At 40.5% G+C, this 23,431-nt stretch overlaps 1 long non-coding RNA gene across 1 annotated transcript; it reads right to left on the bottom strand.

The window, feature by feature from the left end:
• Positions 1-2,552: 2,552 nt before the first annotated feature.
• LOC109309811 lies at positions 2,553-7,193 on the bottom strand. Its single transcript, XR_002101054.1, has 3 exons — positions 7,184-7,193; positions 5,860-5,861; positions 2,553-2,642 (listed from the first exon to the last, which is right to left on the bottom strand). It is a non-coding gene; the product is annotated as an uncharacterized LOC109309811 (long non-coding RNA).
• Positions 7,194-23,431: the final 16,238 nt, after the last annotated feature.

Raw genomic sequence — 23,431 nt, 5'->3', positions numbered from 1 at the left:
CAATGAAATAAAGAATATCATTTTGCTAATAAAATAGCACAGGTATGGAAACATTAAAGTAATATATTCTTAAGGAATTAATTTTAACCAACAGAATTTTTATAAGCAACGGGTTGAAATTATGTCCTTAGCATTAAATTCACAGGGTTTTCATTTTCAGAAGCCGTTGCTAGGATTCACTTCTGTTTCCTAGCAACATCATTTTAACCTCTTCTCGAAATACACCTCTTAGACGTACAGAAATTTAGTTTAGATTTTTTATAAGAAAACTAATTAGCCCTTTTACCAGTATAAAAATACATTTATACTCATACCTTAAGTATCCTTTTTATTGGAACATATTGAAATTTATGATATTTTCCTCAGATTAAGTGCAGTGCGTGGGAACAGAGTTATCAAGAATCCCTGTATTGTCTAAGCTTTCTTCTTTTAACTGCCTTTCTAGTTCTAGACTTATTATTTGCCCCATTTGTACATAAATAATATTTAATGACAATGAAAAGATGGTATTATGTCAGTGGGAAGTCTTCCTGGATAATTGAAAGACTCTAAGGGTGAAGTTTTTGAAGGACTCAGTCTCCAAGGACGTTTTTGAATTGCAGCACTTCCAGAGGGATCTTCATGGTGTCATATACTTAATAGTAAAGGGTATACTTAATAGTAAGCCTGCTGTTAGGTTTTAAGGAAACATGTTATTTCTTTCCCCAACTAGAGGAGAGTTCTTTGTAAAATTAATGACAAATGGATCCTGTCTTGAGGAAACAAACTACACTCTCCATAAACAATACCATTCTCACTAGCACTTTTTAGATATCATCTTGGGAAAATTAAAATCTTTTGTTCCTTTCAACAGCACAGCACTGGCCACTCTGTAAAGATTAAGAACTACTAATTAAGCAGGCATTTCAATAAGTTGAAAGCAGGGCATTACTTGCATTTTTATAATTTTTCACCTTCTCATTAAAAACAGTAAGTGAAATAACATAGACCAGGGTTGAATGCGAAAGCACCATTGCTGAGAGAGGGCTCAGGGAAGGCACAACACATGGTGATCGCCACATTGGGCCCAAGCCTGTCATACTCTAGGACATCTGAGGGAGGCACTGCAAACCTAGCCTGCATATTTCTGTCTTAACGGCCCCTCTCCTAAGCAGTAAGTCTAAAATGACTTGAGCCATTTCAGAGACTGGAATCTGAGTACAGTTTTTCATTAAAAACCAATCACCAAAATGTCATCTTAGTCATTTCAAAAGTATTTGAGAATTTAGATCAATTTTGTCAGATATTTTGACTGAAAAAAATATTTTGGGCTTTTATTCACCAAACTACCAAATGAGTACCTTTTATCTAGCAATGAATATCTATAACATTCATCCAGGAGGTAGGAAACCAGATTTCACTATCCTCTTCTGCTTTAAATTTGAATCTACATCTTCAACAGCACAGAAAAATGTCCTAAACACCAGGCTCTGGGTATTCTGAAAAAATGCTTCTTCTGTGAAAACTGTCTGACTTTATGAAATACCTTAAATATTAATTATGGCAGAAACTGTAACCCCTCCTTGTCAATATGTGTCCTAACCTCCACACTAGAGAATCATTTTTATGTACTTGCTCTCCAGGTATTTTGTGCAAGGTGGAATAGAAGGGATTAGGATCAGCCCACTGCAGAATACCCTACCATATGTTGGTTTGGCTAGATAATCTATCAGGCTATAGATCTAGATAGGGGATGTGGATTCAAAATCTCCAGAAACAGAGAAGGGAATTGAATCCTGGAATCCCACAACCTTGGTGAGTACTCTGAACCCAGAGTTCTTAACTTAAATGAGATTTCAGAAACACCTCTTCACATAGCACGTTTTTTACTCTAGCCCTTTCATTTCCTCTGTTCTCTTTAAAAGTGCCCAAAATGAATTCCAGATCAAATGGAACATTTTGTGCCTAATTAAACAATCTTTTCTTGGTTCTTCATTCTAGCAGGAAAACACAAAAATATTTAAACCAGGTCTGATTTGGCCGCTGAACAAAAAACTCAGTTATTTTCATTGCCCAAATCCAAACTATCGAAACAGATGTTGGAATCCACTGAGTCATGTAGCATTCCATTCTTCAGCTTCCTCTCTAATAGTATCTTCAACCAATGACCCATGCATCTTCCTTCCTGGAGTTTTTTTGTTTGTTTGTTTGTTGGTGGGGGGTGGGAAGTGGGGAGGGTGTGGAAGAAGCAGGAAGGGAAAGAATTCTTGTCTGACATCAAGTCACCTTCTAGTTCTGGGGTCTTTTGGAATCATATCTCCTCTAACAGGCATAAGAATACAAGACACATATAAGGAGAGGCGCATTCAAGCAGAGATTCTAAAGACACAATAAAAGAATTAATGATATAATAAAATTCAACCAAGTTTAGCCTTCAGAAACAGAGTAGTGAAAGCATCTAGTATAACAGGGTAGTCCGAGTAGAGGCCATGAGGGGCCAGCACGTTGCCTGCTGGTCTCAGTAGCAAGGTGACCATCCTTTTTTTTAAACCCTTTCCCCTTTCCACTTCTAAATGAGGAATGGACTGCAAAAAGTCCTGTTTTTCAGTTCATCGGTAGAAATGCATGTCAGTCATTTGTCTTTGTGATTCTATTGGCTGTGCCTGGCTGTAGTGGGGTGAACATCCAGGAGGAGCAGGATTTCAAGTCAGGCGGGGGGTGAGATGACCTTTTTATGGTGGCCCCACCTTTTTCTGCTGATTGGCCATAGGGCCCAGTGGCCCCACTTCTCACTGCTGATTGGCGGGGGAGGAAATGACCCTACTCCTCAATGCTCATTGGTCAAGGAGGCCAGTGGTCCCTCCCCTACGACCCACCAAGGGGATGTCCTGTATTTTGGGGATGGGTCAGTAGCCACCTTATTCAGTTGCAACTCCCCCACTGCTGTGTGGTGGGGAAAAGCCCAGGGATCTGCACCATAAGGAGCAGCATATTGTATTGGGTGAGGTGGAGGACTATGTGCCATCAGGGTCCACCCTTAGCAGCATACAGCCCACCTGTGTGAGGTCCAGATCACATGCAGGAGCCAGTGTGGCTCCTAGGTTCTCTTACGTTAGACAGCCCTATACTAGATGTTAAACAGAAGAAACAGGGATATGAACAACTTATAAACATTTTTATGACTTTTTCATATTGTACTAGATTTCTGAAGTTCCATAACTCAAAAATTAGCCAATATTGCACACTCTTAATTTTGACTATGTTTAGGAAATGTAAATGTACTTCTCCCAGTCAAGGATATTGAAGAAACAACATTAAGAAATCCATTTTCCCCCCTTTTTAATTCCAGATTGTAGTGTATTGTTTGATGCTGATCAAAGAAGAAAAAAATACTGGCAATTCTTAAATATTTAAGTGCATAAATGTAATGAGTCCATTGCTACTATTTATATCAGTCTTTACCCTATGAATGCCCATTAATATATTCACATAAATATTCAGGTGTGCCAATAGATTTGGACTTTTAGGGCCAATAATAATTAGTAACTGAAACTCATTGTTTATTATATTTCATATTTATTTTGTTTTATTCATACAGGAAGATGAAATAAGACCATGTCACATACATGATACAGCACATATTATAAATAGTGAGCACATGAACAATTAATCCATAGTCATATGCCAAAAATCTGTTAAAAAGCCATTGCTGGAAATACTTTAAAAATCTGTTTCTGTTCTGAGCAACTTGCAAGCAGGAAATATATACACCTGACCAGTTAATTGCAATAAATAATGTGATGATCTCTGCAGAATTTATGTAGAATTTTGTCCAATTATGTAAAAGATATCTGGATTGGAAAAAATATTCTTAAAGTAATTACATGAATAATACATTTGTCCACTTCAGTACTTCTAATTGAGATGCCTGTAAATTTCCCAATCTCATCTATGCCCTTATTGAATGAGTGCATAGTGTAGGCTTTGTTAAATAGAGGTATAGAAACAATCACTAATAGCTGGAGTCAGCTAGATCTTAAAATAACCTGTCATTAGGCTGCCTGTAATATTTAATATTAATATATCTTTAATGGATTAGAAAAGCTGTTTCCAGACAGTCATTTAAAGCAGAACATACAGCTGTAAAAGACATTACCTGCTCCCATAACTGGATATTCTTTGGTAAAGTAGCATATCAGGAATTAATACTTCGGTCTCAATAAAGTAATTTCCAAATGAACAGTGGATTCAAAGCTGGTATTTGAGGGGACAATTAAAATTATATTCTCCTTGTGAATAGGAAAGAGTAGTGAACTATACTATATGAACTTCAGTGAGAGTCTTTTTGCTTCATACAATACAAATATGTACAGGATGTTTCAAGAAATATAGAAACACATGTCCATTGCTTTGTTGCTTGCTGCTACAGTGTGTGCCTGGATGTCCATGGTGAACATTTTAAACACCTACTCCATCATTTCCAAGGAAATGAAAAGCAATGCTGTTGCTTAATAATTGTCTCTGTTCTTGATGACTAAATTGTGCAGATATTTTTTAGGAGACACTGTATTTTAAATAATAAATTTTGCCTTTAAATATTGTATAAGTTAAACTACTTTCTGAAACTGTATTAATGTTCAACTTTCAGGGCAGTATCAATACCAAGGTAAAAGATTGGGAAACCATATCTGAGGAGTTTTGGTAGTGTTTACAAAAGGACTAAATTTAGCCCCCAAACTTTAATTAGGTAAAATATAACATTGCCACTCATTCCAAGCACATCACAAATCACTAGTAAGGGCTGCATTAGCACCAGAGAAAAGTCATTGGCTTTGCATTATTGATCTTCCCATTTCAGGAATGTGAGAAAAAAGAAACAAACAGAAGTGAGGGAGATAAGAATGGAGAAACATAGCTAATGTTTAAAGACTCTATTGTCTAATAGAGGTGTTCAAAATTAAATGCCTTAAATTATTAAGTATTAATGGAACAAGTTTAAACACATTCCAAGATTCATCAGAGTTCAACACCATGTTAACTCTAAAATTATCCAGAAAAAAGAATGGAAATAGTTGTAACCTTTGCTAAGGTTGAAATTAGAGCCACAGCTATAGCAGGTATGTTGAGCAGCTGGAAAAATGTCAGGGGGACTGCCTGAAAGAAACCCCACACTGCCCATTACTCAGAGATAAAAATTTACAGATTTAACAACATGGAAAGCATATAGAGGACTTTCTAAGAACCAGAGATGTAGGCCCCAGCTCATTCCCTAAGCAACTTCTGATGGAACCAGAAGGACTCAAATTCAGACTGGCTAAATTGCTAGAATTGCTGCTGAAAAGTGGTTTCCTGACTAAAGTTAATAGAGAGACTTTCATTGTTTTAATTGCATCTGGGACACAGTATCCTGAATATGTGAAAAAATATCCAATGGAAATAAAGATGTAGCTTCCTAGGTGGAAGAGGGAGAACAGCAATAGGGACTTAAAAACAGTCCATTCTTGGGAGTCAGAAGCATTCTAAAAAACTACTAAATGTATGAAGAGATGTTTGGAGCCCATAATAAAACATAGAAAAGACTATAATAGGGAATCATATTTTCTTCATTTTGAGGTATTTATTCCCAAGAGTGATAGGTATGATGGGATATTTTTATATTCTGTTTGTACTATCTTGTTAAACAAACATTGATGTATTTCCAACCTTTTAAAATATAATTCCAGAATTAAAACCAGACTGGGAGTAGCATATGCAATAGCCTTGAAAGCATTATTCCATACAACATTTGATCTCTAAGATTAAATTCATTGGCCAGGTCCCCATGAGCAGAGGCATGTGATTGCCATGGGGAAAAAAAGCAGCAGTACACATTTGTGCCACTGCTTTTTGCCCTAGAACATGCCCCAGCACGTGGGATTAGCACAGGGAAAAATACCTCGGGTGGTGTAGTGGGGGCTGGGCCCATCACTTGAGCTGACCCCAGTAGCCTTACCTGGGGTTTTGGGAGACTCCTGGAGCTCCAGCAGCAGCAATCTGGATGCATGGAGCCTAGCCAACAGCTGCAGTGTGGCTCTGGCTGGCCAGGCTCTGGTTTTGGGTGGTGCTTGCTGCTATCACATGTGCCAACCCACTTTTTTGTGATACTGGGATTTCCTGGTATTTAAATTTGACTCCATGCTATAAATATGCACTGTGGAGAACCAAATCACATGCATAGAGTGTGCTTTATGGTGCCTCAGAAGCTTCTGAAGTGCCACAAAATACTAATGCATGCTTGTGTGGACATAGCCATTAGGTTCATACAAATGTTCACAACACCCAATCTAAGATCATGCAGTTTACTTTAAGTCATGACTGTAGACTGGGAGCAGCGTGTGCAGACCTTGGCCAGTGCCAGGAGACATGCAGGGAGCCTCACGTAAGTAACTGGGGGCAGGGGAGAGGGAAGTGGGATTGGGGGCAGGGAGGGGGAGGTCACGTGCTAAAAATAGCCTTGTCAAAAACGGTGGGGTAGATAGAATGAAGCCTCAGGACTGGGGCAAGTGGTTGGGCTTTCTTAGCCCCAGGGCTATTTTCTAAACCCAGGCAGATGTTCACTGGATTGAGTCAACCCATTCTCTAATATAAGTTAGTTCACGATGCAGATTTCTGTAATAACTCAAAATTCTTAGCTGTTTTTCTGCTTCTGTTAATCAGTTCAGCCTGAAGGCCCTGCTATTATAAAGCCCAAGTAGGAAAAACTGTCAATGACACTAAGAGATTTATACATTTCTAGCAGAAAGCATGAGAGTATGGTGCACAGTAGATTGACTTTTTGATGCTGAAATTGAAAGTAACAATCTTATGGTATTTACCATGCTTTTTTCTGATATTCTTATATTCTTATTTCCATGGCAACATTTGCTATATTTTACTTTTGTAAGATCTCTCTCTGAAGAAATTAGACTGTGCAAAGCTAATTTGAAGTAAAATATATGTTGCACACAAATCAACAAAAGCAGCCTGTACAAAGTTCCTTTGGGCTTTAATTAAATCAAGAAAGCTTAAATTTGTACTCAGGAAAACAAACTTTTTGAGATCTGCTAGAGACATTTTTCAGCTTAGGATGCAAGCTTGAAAAGGACACAAGAACATGGTTTATATTATAAATATGAAGAAGAAAACACAAATGACTTATGCTTGGAGCACCAGGGCCCATGTCAACAGAGGTAGGATAAGTGGAGTGAACTCTAATAAAAGTACACCAGTACCTCATATCAGATGGGAAGGGGGGAAAGTAGCGCCTGTTAATTTACACTTACATTTTAAATTAATCTGGAGTCTGCTCTAAGGATGGAAACACACGTCATTTGAGGTCTCATTTGTATCACCATAATATTTTTTCTGGTGGCACAAATGCTGAGCAAATAGACATTGCTACCCTTTGTTATTCCACATGAAAGGAAAAAGTGGTGTGACAAAAGGTGGTGCAACAAAAGGTGGCAATACGCATCTGCTTCTTTATTGCTTTATTGTTACCTCTGTGGCACTTTTCCCACTTAGTCAGCCCATTTCCTGGATCAGGCTGGGAAGAAAAAGCCTCACTTCCACCACTCAGATAGACTCACGCCTTGGGTCTGGCTGAGCAGGGAGATCATATTGTCCCTTGCTCCACACCCTTAAAGGTGGGACAAGGGGTGATGTGTTTCACCCCCAAGTGGATCAGTTAATCCACTTCATTAAGTGACATCTTTTCTATTCTAGGAGTAGGCTTCAGGTTCAACTCAGAGGTTTAATGGTAGTACAAGTAGACAAAACTCATGGGGTAGAAGTGACATCTTTTATTAGACCAACTAAATAGTAGCAAAAAAAATTATATTTTTGCAAGCTTTTGGGCCCAAACACTAGGCCTGCATGAAATGGCAAATATTTGATTCAGATTTGGATTCGGCCAATTTGGAGCGACAGTGATTTGATTTGGTGATTTGAGTCACTGTCCCGATTTGATTCAGCTGAATCGGATTTGAAGATTTGGCATTGATTCAGACATTTGGCCTTAGACTAAACAGGCAGCATTCCTGGACCATGCTGGACACAGCTGCCTCCAGCTGGTAAGTTTGTTATGGTGGGTGGAGGGGGGAGGGAAGAGACAGGGGTGCAGATCAACACCCCCACGGTGAGGAAGGGATTGGGGCTAGGGCTGACACAAGTTACCCAGCTGGGGTGGGGGGGCATGGGACTTAGGGAGGGGAGCTTCCGTCACTGTGTGCCACCATGCGCTGCCAGTCCAGAAGGGCATGGGAGCAGGCATGTGCCCCTGGATATGTTTGGGGTGGGCTGGGCCAGGCTGTGCTCTGGACAGGCAGCAAAAGGTGTTGGAAGTGGGGGCTATGCTCTCCCACTGCTCACCCAGCCAGGGGGAGGCACAGGACAGCGCCACTGCACCACCTCAGAGAAGTGGTGAGCAGTGGCAGAAGCCCCTCTAGGCTCCCTGCACCTCCTGGACAAGCCGTGGCTTTGCCTCACCACACCTCAGCTGGGCAAGCAGCAGCAGGGCATGGGAGTGTGTGTGTGCACCCAGATCAGGTGAGCAAGGGCTGTGGGGAATTTTAGGGTGGCTGCAGCCCCCTAATAGCCCCTGCTCCACTGTGCTCTGCAAGGTGGGTGGAGCCAGGCCTGTGCTCCAGGCTGTGGCTGAGACTAGCCACCCAGAGCACAGCCTGGCCCAGCCCACCCCATGCAGATCCGGGGGCACACGCCCACTCCCATGCCCTCCTAGATCGGTGGTGCACGGTGGCGCTCAGTGGCAAGAGCACTCCTCCCTGAGTCCTCTGCCTCCCTGCCCCAGCTGGGCAGCTTGTCCCAGCCTCAGCCCCAATCCCTCCCTCACTGCAGTGGCATATATTTTCTAAGCCTATGCAAGAAAGACAACATCATTTCTGGAGGACTAAATACCTACAGTCCTCTGACTACTACACACAACTCCAAATATGCTTCACAACTTTGCAAAAGAACTTCAGAGAAACTTAGAAATCATTTTCTTCACCTAACCTACTCCAAAAGAGATCAACTTAGGAAGGAAATCACCACATGCTGTGACAACTTAAAAGAAAAAAATCCAGACAGCTTCCCAAACATCATACAATGTACACAGAGACTACCAAAGATTTTCTGCAACATCTGTCCAACATAAAAAGAAGAACTGGAGCCAGCTACTCCAGGAATAATTTTCCCAATCACAAAACAGCCTTCAGAGAAACAACACCAACACCATACAACATTCCAACCTCAAACTTGATGCAACTGAAATAAGTGACCAAACCTCAAATATCATCAATCTCTCCAGGCGCACATTTAACAAAGCTTAAAAATCTGCCCTAAAGGCCTGAATTTCTGTCCAGAAAAATTCCCCAATAAAATACTTCAATGTGGAGAACTAGAAGAATATTTCTGATGCCTCTGCCTCAAGAAATATTTCCACAACCAAAATGAATCGATTTCCAACAACGCTTCAACCTTTGACAACATTTCGGAAAAGATCAACCCCCAAAAAACATCAGATTGGAGACCTCACAGTGAACACAATTCAAATCAATCCTAAAAGTACTTGTCACCCAACAAATAAGTTTTTTCCAAGACACAACAGACTTTCTACGAAAACATAAAACATAGACCACCTTCCCAGCAATGCCCTCCTGGTCATCATGAATGTTACCAACTTATATATTAACATCTCACACCAGGATGGCATACAAGCCTGCCTTATATATCAACTAGCGCAAGATTACAACTTAGAGTACAGACCCAAAGATATTACCAAACTTACAGGATTCATCCTCACACAAACTTTCAATAACCAACACTTCCTCCAGACCATGGTCACAGCTATGGCCACAAAAATGGCCCTACAGTATGCTAAACTTTTCATGAACCACCAGAAAGAAAAATTCTTCAAGGACTGCACCATCAAGCTCTTGCTATACTTAAGATATGTCAATGACATGTTCATCATTTGGACTGAAAACTTTCAATCTCTAATTGATTTCCATCAAAAATTCAACAAGCATCATCTCTCCATCAAACTATCTCTGGAATACCAAAAGCAACATTTCCTGTTTAGACAGACCAACATGCATATTTACATACAACCAGCAATCACCCTTAACACACCAAGAAAGCTGTAATATACAGCCAAGCCCTCCAATACCACCAAATTTTCACTGAAGAGAACATACGTGATTGATACCTCACAAATCTCAAAAGGACCTTCACTCAACAAGGAAATACAGAGAGAGAGATCCTGCAGATAGATAGATCACACTTTTGAAAGAGCCACCTGCATAACACATGAAGAACTGCTGCAGTACAAAAGAAAAACCACCATGAATTGCACACCACTGGTTATGACATATCATCTCTCCCTGGAACCTATAGAGAAAATCCTCAAACAAATGCAACCCATATTAGAAGGAGACCCAATTCTTAAAGAGATCTTTCCAGAACCTCCCATCCCAGCCTTTAAACAAACATCTAACCTCTCCAACCTCATCACCAAAAGCAAACTTCCTACCATAGGCAACACATGAGGGGGCAACATGCCCCACCCTGAGATTGGCCCTTGCTAGCCAAGGAGTGGGGAGCACCAGCCAGTGCCCCCCCGAGAAGTGCCGGTGGCACTTCCAGTTTTGCCAAAAGCACTTCTGGAGGCACCAGTCACCCATGTTTACTATGACCCAAAACACACTGAATGGATCCAGACCATCCCATGACAAGAAATGTAAAGCTTGCCAGCACATTTCCACCACCCCCACAATTACTATACTACACCCCACAACACAGCCATCAGCATTCCTGGATCTTACAGCTGAACCTCCAGAAATGTAATATATCTCATTCAATGCACCAAATGCCCCGATAGAAAATATACAGGAGAAACCAAACAACAACTGTGTACCAGAATGAGCACACACTGAAACTGTATCAAAGACAAGAATACCCAGTTACCTATGAGGGCACATTTCTCAGAAGAAAACCACACTTTTTCCAATTTCTCAGTTCTAATCCTCAAAGGTAATTTACAAAACACCTTTTGTAGATGAGCCTACAAACTTCACTTCATAAATCTCCTGGATACAAAAAATCCTAGACTAAATATATACATTGGATTTATGAAACATTATAAGCTGCCGAACATCTGACAACATACCACATGGCCGTGCTTCTCTGGGCACACCCTCAGTGTTCACATGAAGACCATCTAATAAGGCCACAAGAACAATCTCTACACCATACCCAGGTTCAAAGCTGGACTGACAAAAGTTCAGGAATATGATCACATCTGGATGGGCCTGAAGCTGTCAGGTGATTACCCATTCAATGACCTTCCCCAAAAAGGGGAAGGCTGGACAATCAGCATTCAGAGACAGCATGGAGCCTAACTATTGCAGACTTAAGAATGTCTGGCATCTAGCCAGTGATACATACAAGGTCAGAAGCAACCTCATGACCTTGCAAAGACAACTAATATTTCATTAACCACAGACTTAACATTAAGCAGCAATAGCAACAGATCAGGACCTACACTGGCCATGACTCCTAGAAAGGCAGAGGAAGAGAAAGGCAGGAGGACAGGCATCAGATGTACCCTTCCATGCCTTTGATGGTATTTTCTATCTCCCTCTTCCCCCACCATATTTCCCCCTGTCTAGCACAACCCAATGGGCACTGTTGCTACCCCACTGGTTTCTTTGCAGGGGTTGCCAGTAAATTCTACCAGGTCATCAAGGCTGATAGCCTGCAGTAATCCATGGACTCCACATGGAAATAGGCGGTTGGGGAAAATAGCCGGACCCTGAAACTTTCAGACGCTGATTGGGCAGTAAAGAAAGCTGCAAAATGTTCCACCCTTACACACCCCTACTTTCACCCAAAATGTTTCCCTCCCCCATTCCCTTGTGACCCTTCCCATGCCCATTTCTCCCACTCTCTCACAGTTAGGCCATGGCTGTTTCCAAAACCAATCCAGATTCCCCCTCCTTACAACCAACACATTGTACAGTGTAAAAGAACAAAACCAGGAAAAATAAGAAATCCCTTCCTCCCTGCCTCTGCACCACTGTCCCCAGCAAAAGGCAATGGTGCCCAAGGGTAGTACCAGCCTACAGGTGCTCACCATAGCATGAACAGCAGTCTTTGAGAAGCCTGCAAACAGGTGCTCCTCTTCCTCAGGTGGTCATGTGAATCCAATCCAGGTCTGTCCCTACTCTGGGTCTAATTGTGAAGATAACTTTGAAAATATGAATCCATAAAGGCCCTGCATTTATTATTTTTTAACATCATGCCCTTATGGGCACAATGCTGTGTCTGTTGTACTCTCTCCCTGCCCTTCTTCTATATAATTGTTTCCTTTATTTTCCAATCCTGAAAATAGTCATGTTTGTACAGCACTTTACATACAAGCTGTCTCAATGAAATGTTCAACATTATTTAGAAACTAAAGTGTTTGCAAGATTGAACCCTAAAACTGTCATCTCCTCAGAACAAGGATGGTCATATAATCTCTTTGAAAAAAAAACAAAAATACCCTCCTAGCACAGTGGTAAATCAATCCTTCTGGACATAAATACAACAATAATATTAAAAAGCACATTAAAAAATATAGAGCAAAATGGTGAACTATTTGCACAAAACAAGGAAAACAGTATGATATATCTTCAAAACATTTATATTGAGTATATCTTCAACTCCTTATCAAAGTTTATGGTTACCATAGCAACTCATAGCATCTAATACTGGAGCCTACAATGTTATAAATTTCTTTTGTTCGCTGAGCTTCACAAATTATTTTCCCTTTCATTGTAGGCTTGTTACACGGCATATTTTTTTTTGCCTAGTGGGAGACATTTTGTATTTCCCTGCAGCTCAAATATTGCATTGACCTGATGATTTGTGGAATGTTATTAATGCCTTTAAGAATTCTGCAGTAGAAAACTCATCCACATTTCCAGCTGAGGTTATAGACCCTGGGCAAATAACAAACATTGTATGCACTGAAATATTTCTTCAGCTTTCTTTCATTGACTGTTTTGCAGAATTTTCTCATGTACATTTTTAAGAATACATCAAGTTGTAAGTCCTGCAGATGAATCATGGAAATAGAAATCAACCTTCCAAAATCTGCATATTCCTTGGTCTTAAAAATGTAAAAAATATATATACACAGTATATACTGGTAATGCTCATCTCCTTGTTGTAGAATGGATGCTTCCTACATGTGTTACTAAAACTGAAGCAAACATTTGTATCTCTAAATTATAAGATGCATCCATTATGCTCCCTGTGTTTGTTGTTCTGCTGCATGTTTTGTTCTTAGCCTCTTTACATAAATGGTTATTATGTGACATTTTCTTTGTCCTGCAAGTATTTTTGAGATTTCATTCACTTATCCTTTCCCTGGTTTGTTACCTCCAAGTTATTATTATATATATTGATATACAGACAAATTTGGTTGAATTGCTGGCCCCTGCTCTGGTCCATATTTATATGGCATTCTGAATCTGTGGAGGAGCCTTAGGATAATTCTGAATTCCCCAAGAATAAGAGGGGAAGGGCTGATAGAGGTTAACCTATGCTGCCCCTGTCCCAGACCACAATCCAGGTAGGCAAAAGTATGTTCATAGCACTCAACACTATAAGGATTCTGTACTGTTTGTCAAAATCCAGCTAAACAAAGTTTTAGCTGGGATGATCTAGTTGGGGATGGTCCTGCTTTGAGCAGCTGGTTGGACTAAATGACCTTCTGAGGTCCCTTTCTACCCTAACTTTCTATGATTCTATGATATACCAGAAGGAAATAATGAAGATTGCTGTAACTTACACTAGGTGCCATTTCGGCCCCAGAATCCAGGCAGAACCAATGTGACAGGCAATATAATACAAAATTTGAGCACTGTTTCTATCTATATATAAACCAGATGTGGAAGTGTAAACTGGGCTGCATTTGGACTTTGGGCTTTTATGCAGTCATTTAGAGTGCCAGAATAGGTTTGGATCCATTGGTTGATGAGTAGCTTAGAGACAGAAAATAGAGGTGACCCCAAAGGGTAGTGATGAGGTCTCAACCTTGGTGCCAGGTTAGTTACGGCACAAGCAGTCCTTTGCAAATCACAGGGGCTGGGATCTACTGCACTCCACTACTATTCCCAGTCTCCACTGCTATCCCCAACACATTTTAAGGGGAGGGTCTGCCTCTTTGTAAGACAGAATTATTGACGACCATGAAAGAAACCTCTGAGATCAAACAGAATCAGAATGGATAAACTAGAAAATATGGTAAGTGCAAAACACTCATATAAAAAACATACTCTGAGCACCCACAATCAGCTGAATTTCTGACTAAACTGAGCTACTACTATGCACATAGCAGATGCTTCAAACAATCATATTTTCTGAACTTTAAAACTCAATGCTTCAGTGATTAAATTGGGTAATATGAAGTTGGCATTTCCAGTTCTTTATTTCTGATATGTAAATTTAGTAAAACTGAATGGGGGAGACAACCTTGTGACAGAGGATGCAGAAAAGGCTGAAGCAGTCAATGCCTTTTTTGCCTCCATCTTCACAGGCAAGTTCAGCTCCCAGGCTACTGCACTGGGCAGCACAGTTTGGAGAGGAAGTGAGCAGTCCTCAGTGGTGAAAGAACAGGTCAGGGACTACATAGGAAAGCTGGATGTACAAGGTCATGGGGCTGAATGGGATGCACCTGAGGGTGCTGAGGGAGTTGGCTGATGTGATTGCATAGGCATTAGCCATCATCTATGAAAACTCATAGCAATCAGGAGAGGTCCCAGATGATTGGAAAAGGAGAAACATAGTGCCCATATTTAAGAAAGAGAAAAAGGAGGATTCAGGGAACTACAGACCAGTCAGCCTTACCTCAGTCCCTAGAAAAATCATGGAGTAGATCCTCAAAGGAATCCATTTCTAAGCATTTGGAGGAGAAAAACATGATTAAGAACAGTCAGCCTGGATTCACCAAGGGCAACTCATGCCCAACCAACCTGAATGCTTTCTATGATGAGATGCCTGGCTCTGTGGATGCAGGGAGACTAGTGGATGTAGTGTACCTTGATTTTAGCAAGGCATTTGATACAGTCTCCCACAACATTCTCACAGGCAAGCTAAGGATGTATGAGCTGGACTATAAGGTGGATAGAAAACTGACTGGAGCATCAGCTCCAGAGAGGCTCAATGTCTAGTTGGCACTTGGAATCAATGGCTCAATGTTGAGCTGGCAGCTGGAATGAAATGAAGTTCCCCAGGGTCAGTCCTGGGGCCAGTTTTCCTCAATGTCTTCATCAAAGACCTGGACAATGGCACATAGTGCACCCTCAGCAAGTTTGCAGATGACACCAAGCTGGGAGGAGTAGTAGATATGCTGGACAGTATGGCTAGGATTAAAGGTGACCTAGACAAATTGGAGGATTGGGCCAAAAGAAATCTCATGAGGTTCAACAAGGAGAAATATGAAGTCCTGCACTCAGGATGGAACAATTCCATGTACCAGTACAGGCTGGGGGCTGTCTGGTTTGGCAGCAGCTCTGCAGAAAAAGACCTGGGGTTACAGTTGATAATAAGACGAATATGAGCCAGCAGTGTGCCCTTGCTGCCAAGAAGGCTAATGGCATATTGGGATGCATTAGTAGATGTGTTCCAAGGAGGTCAAGGGAAGTAATTATTCCCCTCTACTCAGCACTGGTGAGACCACATATAGAGTACTGTGTTCAGTTTTGGGCTCCCCACTACAGAAAGAATATGGACAAGCTGGAGAGAGTCCAGCAGAAGGTGACAAAAATGGTGAGGGGCCTGGGGAACATGACTTATGAGGAAAGACTGAGGCAACTGGGCTTATTCATTCTATAGAAGAGGAGACTAAGAGAGGATTTAATAGCAGTCTTCAAGTACCTGAAGGGGGGTTCAAAAGAGGATGGAGCTCAGTGGTGGCAGATGACAGAACAAGCAGCAATGGTTTCAAGTTGCAGCAAGGGAAGTTTAGGGTAGATATTAGGAAAAGTTTTTTTCACTAGGACAGTGGTAAAACACTGAAACAGGTTACCCAGACAGGTGGTGCGGGCCTTCAAGGTTTTCAGATCCCAGCTAAACAAACCTTTGGCTGAGATGATCTAGTTGGGGATGGTCCTGCTTTGAGCAGCGGATTGGACTAGATGACATCCTGAGGTCCCTTCCTACCCTAGCTTTCTATGATTCTGTGATATACCAGAAGGAAATAATGAAGATTGCTGGTAACATTTTATCTTCAGATATACAAATATAATACCCTCTGGAGTTAGTGGAAGTCCCATATAACTTTAATTGGAGTGTTGTAAAACAAGACTTTTATTTGAGTAACGATTTTTAATCTCCCTATATTTTTTTCCTCTAAGAAAATTAAACAATAACAATAATATCTACTATCTATTATGATTTCTATATACAAAATATTTGACTAAGAAGATCAGTATCATTATACCTATTTTTGAGATAAGAATAATTATTATAAAAATTATCAGAATCGTCTTATTGGTCCTGTTCAGTAAGTAATGATATTTTGGATAAACAGAACTCAATAAACTGCATGTTTCAAATGACAACCCCAACTCTCTCCCACTGGAACCAAAGAAATCCCCATTAGGATGACTCATAATAAAGGTCTGAATTATGCATCAAACAGTGGGACTTTCATCCCATCTTTTGTTTAAGGATACCTCTATTCTTTTTCTCTGACTTACCAATCAGTGGGTCCAACAGTAACAGAGGCACAGAAAAGAAACTTTGAAATCAAAGTGTTTTTCCATCCTTCCCTCTCTCTCCTCTGGGGCCAGAAAGCTACAGTTTTGGAGAGTTTTTTTGTATTAATTTATCTGTCATAGGCTTTCATTTTGCCTTTAAAGCAAGGATGGCATACAATGGCTCAGCAGCACTGATTGGTGCCAATTATACCATTTTAGGATTGGCTCATTTTTTGTTTTATTTAAATCTCCTGTCATAGACAACCTATTATTTTAAAATTGCCAGCAATTGCTATCTCACTGCTTAATTCCAGTCATCAGTTATTTATGACTTCTCTGTTGATTTCTGTCCATGAATCATGATATATTGCACCTGTTTGTCTGAACTGTGTTGATCAGTGATCTCTGTTTGCTGGTAACCAGCTTATTTTAAAAAATGTTCGTTGTCTTGCATTCGCCACCAACATGCTGTTTTGTAAAAATGTTTTCAGAGCTGCCACTGGCACTGAATACAGTGGATATGACAAAAGCACTGACAGCTGCAGTAATTCTTTACTTGCCCAAATACAACTTCGAAGGAGCTTGGTGTCACGCAGATATTTCTATATCTTTGAGGGGCCATAAGCTGTTGCCTGTTATATGAATAAAAAGTAAAAATATTATGCTAATGATAATATGCTGAAAACATAAGTATTTACACCAGAAAGGTAGAAAACTTCTATTCTGATTTTCAGCCTTTCTATAGCTATCATCAGGATCAATCTGACAGAAAGAAAAATTCATTGGTTATGTCCTGTAGGCAGAATACTAGGTCCATTTATTATTAAGGTAATTTAAACCCTATTTTCGGCTACAAACAAGTTTGCAAACATCTGTGTGGTTTGAAATTTTCTGTAAGAGTTGACTGTCTCAGGCTGATCTCATTTTTTAAACTTTTAGTTCAGGTAGTTCAGCCATTTCTGAAAATGAAAATGAGAAATAGTTTTGTTGGCTGAATGTGATGTTCACCATCTCACTCCCTTTTGCACTTCTGGTTTTTATCTAGACTCAAATGGATTGTTGACTTGCACAAGAAGCTTCTAGCAGCTCCATGTTGTTAAGCATGGGCTGGAAATTGGAAAGGGCCTGACCTCTACATATGGGATATCCCTTTTACCATTCCGCAAAAATCTACTCAAATGTGTTCAAAGTTCCTTTCTTTTAAGCCCCTCCTGATGCACTGATCATTGTGGACAATACTACTACCTTGCAGTCATTGCAACTCATATCTTGAATGTCATCTTTGATTTGAATCTCATGCTAGGCCTTCATATCTGGGCTGTTTCTAAATCTTCCCGGTTCTTTCTGCACAGCATCTCTAAGATATGCTTTTCTTCTCCAGCATACAGAATGAAGAACTCTTGCTCAGGTTCTTCTCATCCTGTATCTTGATTACTGCAACAGTCTCTCTCTTTGATCTTGACAAAAACCACCTCACCTCAGTCTCATTCAATCCGAATGCATATTCCTATCTCCTTCTTAACGCATATTCACATTCTCTTTAGATCCGTTCCTATGGATCCTCCTTTTCTATAGCATCAAACATAAGCCACTTAGCTTCACTTTCAGTGTGCTCCATTGTCTTTCATTCTCTGTTTATAGTGACCCCACCTACTATAAGTGCACATTCTTTGTGATCCATTTGTTAAATTTTCAAGCAAGCACATTCATGATTCATTCAACAGCCCCTCATCCTTAGTGACAGCTCCTCAAAAACACCTACAGAACTCTTATTATCATAATTTAAAATTCTCCTACAGCCTCTAATTTTGACATAGTACTCAGGCTGCTGCGTTATCAAGACCACTAATTAATAGGCTGATCAATAATGCCACATTGCTCCCTTGGAATCATCTGTCTGTCTCCTGTTCTGGACCACAATACCCCTATTTCATTTACTGAAGTGGTTGAAAGCTATTTAGTGAATGAGGCATGGCTTCACAGGAAGAGACAGAATATTCTCATGATGAAGGCAGGTGAATAGAATAGATGCTAGTCGTCATTCTGTCAGAATCCTTGTATATTGCCGGCAAATTATGTAAATCATACTTTTCAGAGATGCTTCCCATTTCCTGGGTGTCTAACCTGAGACTTTAGGATCTGGTTTGCAGAAATGCTGATGTTCACAGCTGCAACTCAGATCAGTAGGAACTGTGCTTTCAGCCTACACAGCCCTAGGTAATGCAGGTTATTCTGAAAAACCAGGTTCTAGAGCCTCTCAGATTTGGAGATGAGAATGAGGGGATACTTCTGTTCTTGAATTCTTATGGGTCTCTTATCAACATCTGTAAAACATGAAAAATGTCACTCTCCACTCTTGCTGGAAAGGTGTTGAAAATGTTTATTCATATTTGTGAAGTACTCAGTCTGTACTGATAAGAGCTATAGAACAGCCCATGAGGATATTCATAATTCTCACTTCAGAGAAAGATTTGAATGGTGTTCAACAAATAAGACCTGGACTCACCCACTGAATGATAAAGGTACAAGAAAATACTGAACACCTGTTTGCTTGAGTACATGTGTACCCAGTAAGGCAGAGGTCCGGTAGGGAAAAATAGTATTGAAAAAGTTAAAGAATGTATCATAGGCATGAATGGAAGGAAATAAATATCTTGGTCCCATTAAAATTTTCCAGATTTTGGAATATTCTCCGCCATGATTAAGGAAAAATGTTAAAACCTGAAACATTTTTGCAAATAAAAAAGTTGCAGTGGGTAGATCAAAACGGTCATGCAGAAACTTTTCAAGAGTTTCAGTTTTTACTACTATTTCTTTTTAAAAAAACCCAAACACTTAAGTTTTGAAGAGTTCAAGTTTCAATAAATAGGGCCTTTTCTTAAAAGGTCTTCATTGGAAAAAATTCTGTCCAGTTTTAATCATAATACATCACTCTCTAGGGGTAGGATAGAGACAGCAATTCAAGCTTTAGAACTTGACTTTGTAAACTTAAGTTTTTTACATACCTATACCTATATCACTCGTCAGGTCAGGTAATTTATTATCAGGTAATAAACCTTTTTCATCAAGGGTAACATTATGTTATGATACATATATTTTATTTTTGGGGCCTGATTCACAGGTGACTTGAAATCAGTAGGAATCTTTCCATTTATGTAATCATTCTCTGGATTAGTCAGCCAGTTTTGGAAGCCAGTGAACCATCAGTTTGTGGTATTTTTCTTGTTCTATTGGATTTTCTTATACTTCATTTGTATTCTGTTGTATTTGCTATTCTAAACATGCAGCTTTTTTACTATTGCATCAGCAAAGAGAAATACCAACTTTGATTTTTTTTAAGCCAAGGTGACTTGAACTTTGTGAGAAAACTTAAAATAGGAATTATAATTGATTGCATGTTGCTTGCACTTCATGATATTGTATTAATTTTCCAAAGATATTGAAAAACATATTCCCTTAGGTGAAGAGCAGTAATTATTTATTAATAACCAAATAATAGTCACTTGTCAGAGGAAAGCAGAAGATATATTAATGTCGAAGCTTATGTGGGATGAATATATGTCCATTCAAATGTGTACACTTCAGTAAATGAAAGCAGCTACTATCTACAGCATAGGTTGAGAGTATGCGAGTTAGTTATACTGCATCTAATGTTCATCTAATTCAGAGAAGTATCTGAAATCCTGAACCTGACTTGGGGCTGCAGGAATGCAACACAGAAGCCTCTGGATCAACCTAGAGTAGGTGCCTAACAAGCACTCTTTCAAAGAACTTGAAATGGAAGAGGCGATAGTAATGCTAAAGCTCATCTTTCCTCTAAAAGCCTCATTCAGGCACTGATAAAACTGGGTTCAGTTCCTTCTTCTGCCTGAGGAATGCCGATCTATTTCTTCTTCAGAGCACCCTAATTGGTCATTTTGGACACCTGGTAGGATTTGGATTTTTTTGTTCTTCCCCTTCCTCCCTCTCCCCCATGAACTTTCAATACCAGCTTACCAAATTTCCTCGAATCTAAGATGACCCTGGATTTAAGACAATCCCCAATATTTCTATTCTATGCATGGAAATTGATCAACTTGTTACCATTTTCCATGTATATAATCTAAGTATTGCAAGGTTGTCTTTAATTCATCCCTCCCACTGATGCCGCGGGGCAGGCAGTGGAAAGGCAAGTTGTGTGGAGAGGTCAGGTAGCTTCCCCCCTGCTTGTGCCTGTCCTCCTGCCACCTGTTACCCATGCCTGCCCCCAACCCCGCAGCCTTGGGTCATCCCTTTCACCAGCCTCTCTTCCCCACTTCCCCCTCTGCTCCCTCCTTCCAACCTCCCTCCCTCCCCTTCCGCCTATTTTGTACCAATAGGCTCTACTTGTTGTAGCCTGGGGCACTGAGCACAGCCCTAGACTGGCCCTATAGTAGGCTGTGCACCACTGCTGTGAGGCCAGGATTGAACTATGCTCAGTGCCCCAGGCTGCAGCATGGACAGAGCCTGCTGGAATGGATCAAAAGTAAGGAAGGGAGGAAGAAGGGTAGCTGGGAGAGCAGAGGCTGCATGGGGGCAGAGATGGGGAGAAAAGGTTGCACAGGGGATGGGGAGTATACAGGTGGTGGTGTGGGTGACAGGCAGCAGCTGTGGCTAAGCCCCCAACCCCAGGTGGGGGCTGGAACCCAAGCCACACCAGCCACCTGCTCCCCTACTTCCCCCATACTTGATTCTAAGAAAAAGGGCTTTCTTTTCCATGTTAAATGGGAAAATAACCATGTCTCAGATTTGAGTGTATATGGTACTTTTTGGAAACCGGAGTAGGTTTTATAGCTTGTCTTTGTGGCGTATAAAAGTCTTCAAGGTAGTCTTCCATATAAAAAGGATATTATAGGTAGGCCTGCTTCCATCCAAAACTACATTGTACAACTACCTTTTTATAGGCTTCTACTTCTACAACAGGCATGGTCCAGAAAGCATTTGCTGATAATTTAGATTAAGTTAGACAGAGCACTGTTCCATCTCTCCTCCTTGGTTCAGATGCATTTACTCAGAATCAGAGAAAAGTACATCTGGAAGGGATGTGAGAAGGTGGTCTTTTCCAAGCCCGTATTCAAGACTGGATCATCCTGTTGAAACCAGTCTGCAGAAACGTGTCTAACTTTCAGTTAAAAACTTCCAAAGACAGATAGTCCATAACTTCTCTAGGTAATCTGTTCCAGTACTTAAGCATGTTTATAGATAGAAAGTTTTTCAAAATATCAAAACTAAATCTCTGTTGTCACAATTTAAGCTACCGACTAACTTCACATCCTAACTCCTGTTGAAATAGAAAATAATCAATTGCCATCCTCTTTACAGCAGCCGGTTTTGTCTTTGAAGATTATTATCAAATCCCCCCTCAGTGTTTTCTCCTTCAATTTAATGATCTCAGTTCATCCAGCGTGTCCTTACGTGACACTTTCAAGACTTCGAATAATTCTTGTTACTCCAGTTCAGAACCTTTCCAGTTCATTCAGATCTAAGGTGCAGTGCCCCAAACTGGAAACTTTACTACAGTTCTCCTCCCATCCAACCAGCTGTACACCCTAGTTAAATATTAACCTTGCTTTTTCATGCAAGATTCTCCCTCCCTAAATTTTAGTTGCTTCGTAATATTTCTAGAACAGTATTACCTTAGAAACTAGGTAATTTACTATTGTTTTATGCATTAGCCTATTTAGTTGGATTTTAATGTTATCATATTCTGAGACTGGATTATGTGAGTTAACATTGCTGATGGATCATTGAATACTGCAACTGTCAGCCTAAAAATGTAGGAATTGGTTGTTCTGATGAGAATATTTTGTAAAATACTTTTATAAAAAAGATATTTGCCTCAATAGAAGGATAGTAGCTGTATCCTGGTTGCTTCCCCAAAGTACTTTTTCTCCTCTACTTCATGAATGATCCTTAGAATTGTGTTGGTAATGACTGGCAACTTCGGAGAGGTAGTTCACTTTGCTTGACATACAGTACAAAACAGATGAAAAACATCAGCATGGCATTATTACTGGTATCGAATAAACCAATTATGAAGAAGAACAGATAAATTCCAAGGAATAACTCAATTCTTCACTATTAGCATGGTAGCTATCAAGGGTGTCAAGGGCCTGCAGCAAGACGGTAGCCCTAGACTTCAAGAGGGCCAACTTCAATGAACTGAGATTAGTGGGAGAGGCGCTGGTGTTTTTGAGAGCAGGGGAGCTCAGTGCCCAAGATAAGTGGTTGTTCCTTAAGGAGATGATACTCAGGGCCCAAGGGGTGACCATCCCAACAAGAAGCAAGTTGGGTAGGAGTGCCCAAAAGCCCCCCTGGCTCACCGAGGGTGTATGGGAATGCCTGATTGCCAAAAGGCAGTGTACAACCAGTGCTATCTCCAAAGAGTATACCTCCTCTTCTTGGGCCTGTAGGGGGGCTGTCAGGAAAGCTAAGGTGGACATAGAGCTAGGACTTGCATCCAAAATCAAAGATAATAAAAAGTCATTTTTCAAATATATAGGGAGGATGAAGAAAAGATCGGGAAATGCGGGGCCTCTGCAAGATCCTCTGGGCAATCTGGTGGTTGCGCCAGAGGAGAAAGCAGACCTCTTTAACCAATTCTTCACCTCTGTTTTCTTGTGCAGGGACTGGGACTTCCCTACCATGATGCAAGGGGAACGCCTCCA

This window comes from Crocodylus porosus, unplaced genomic scaffold (genome assembly GCF_001723895.1).
Source record: "Crocodylus porosus isolate Cpor-Errol unplaced genomic scaffold, CroPor_comp1, whole genome shotgun sequence".
NCBI lineage: Eukaryota > Metazoa > Chordata > Crocodylia > Crocodylidae > Crocodylus > Crocodylus porosus.
This window is presented reverse-complemented; position numbering and strand designations above follow the sequence as displayed.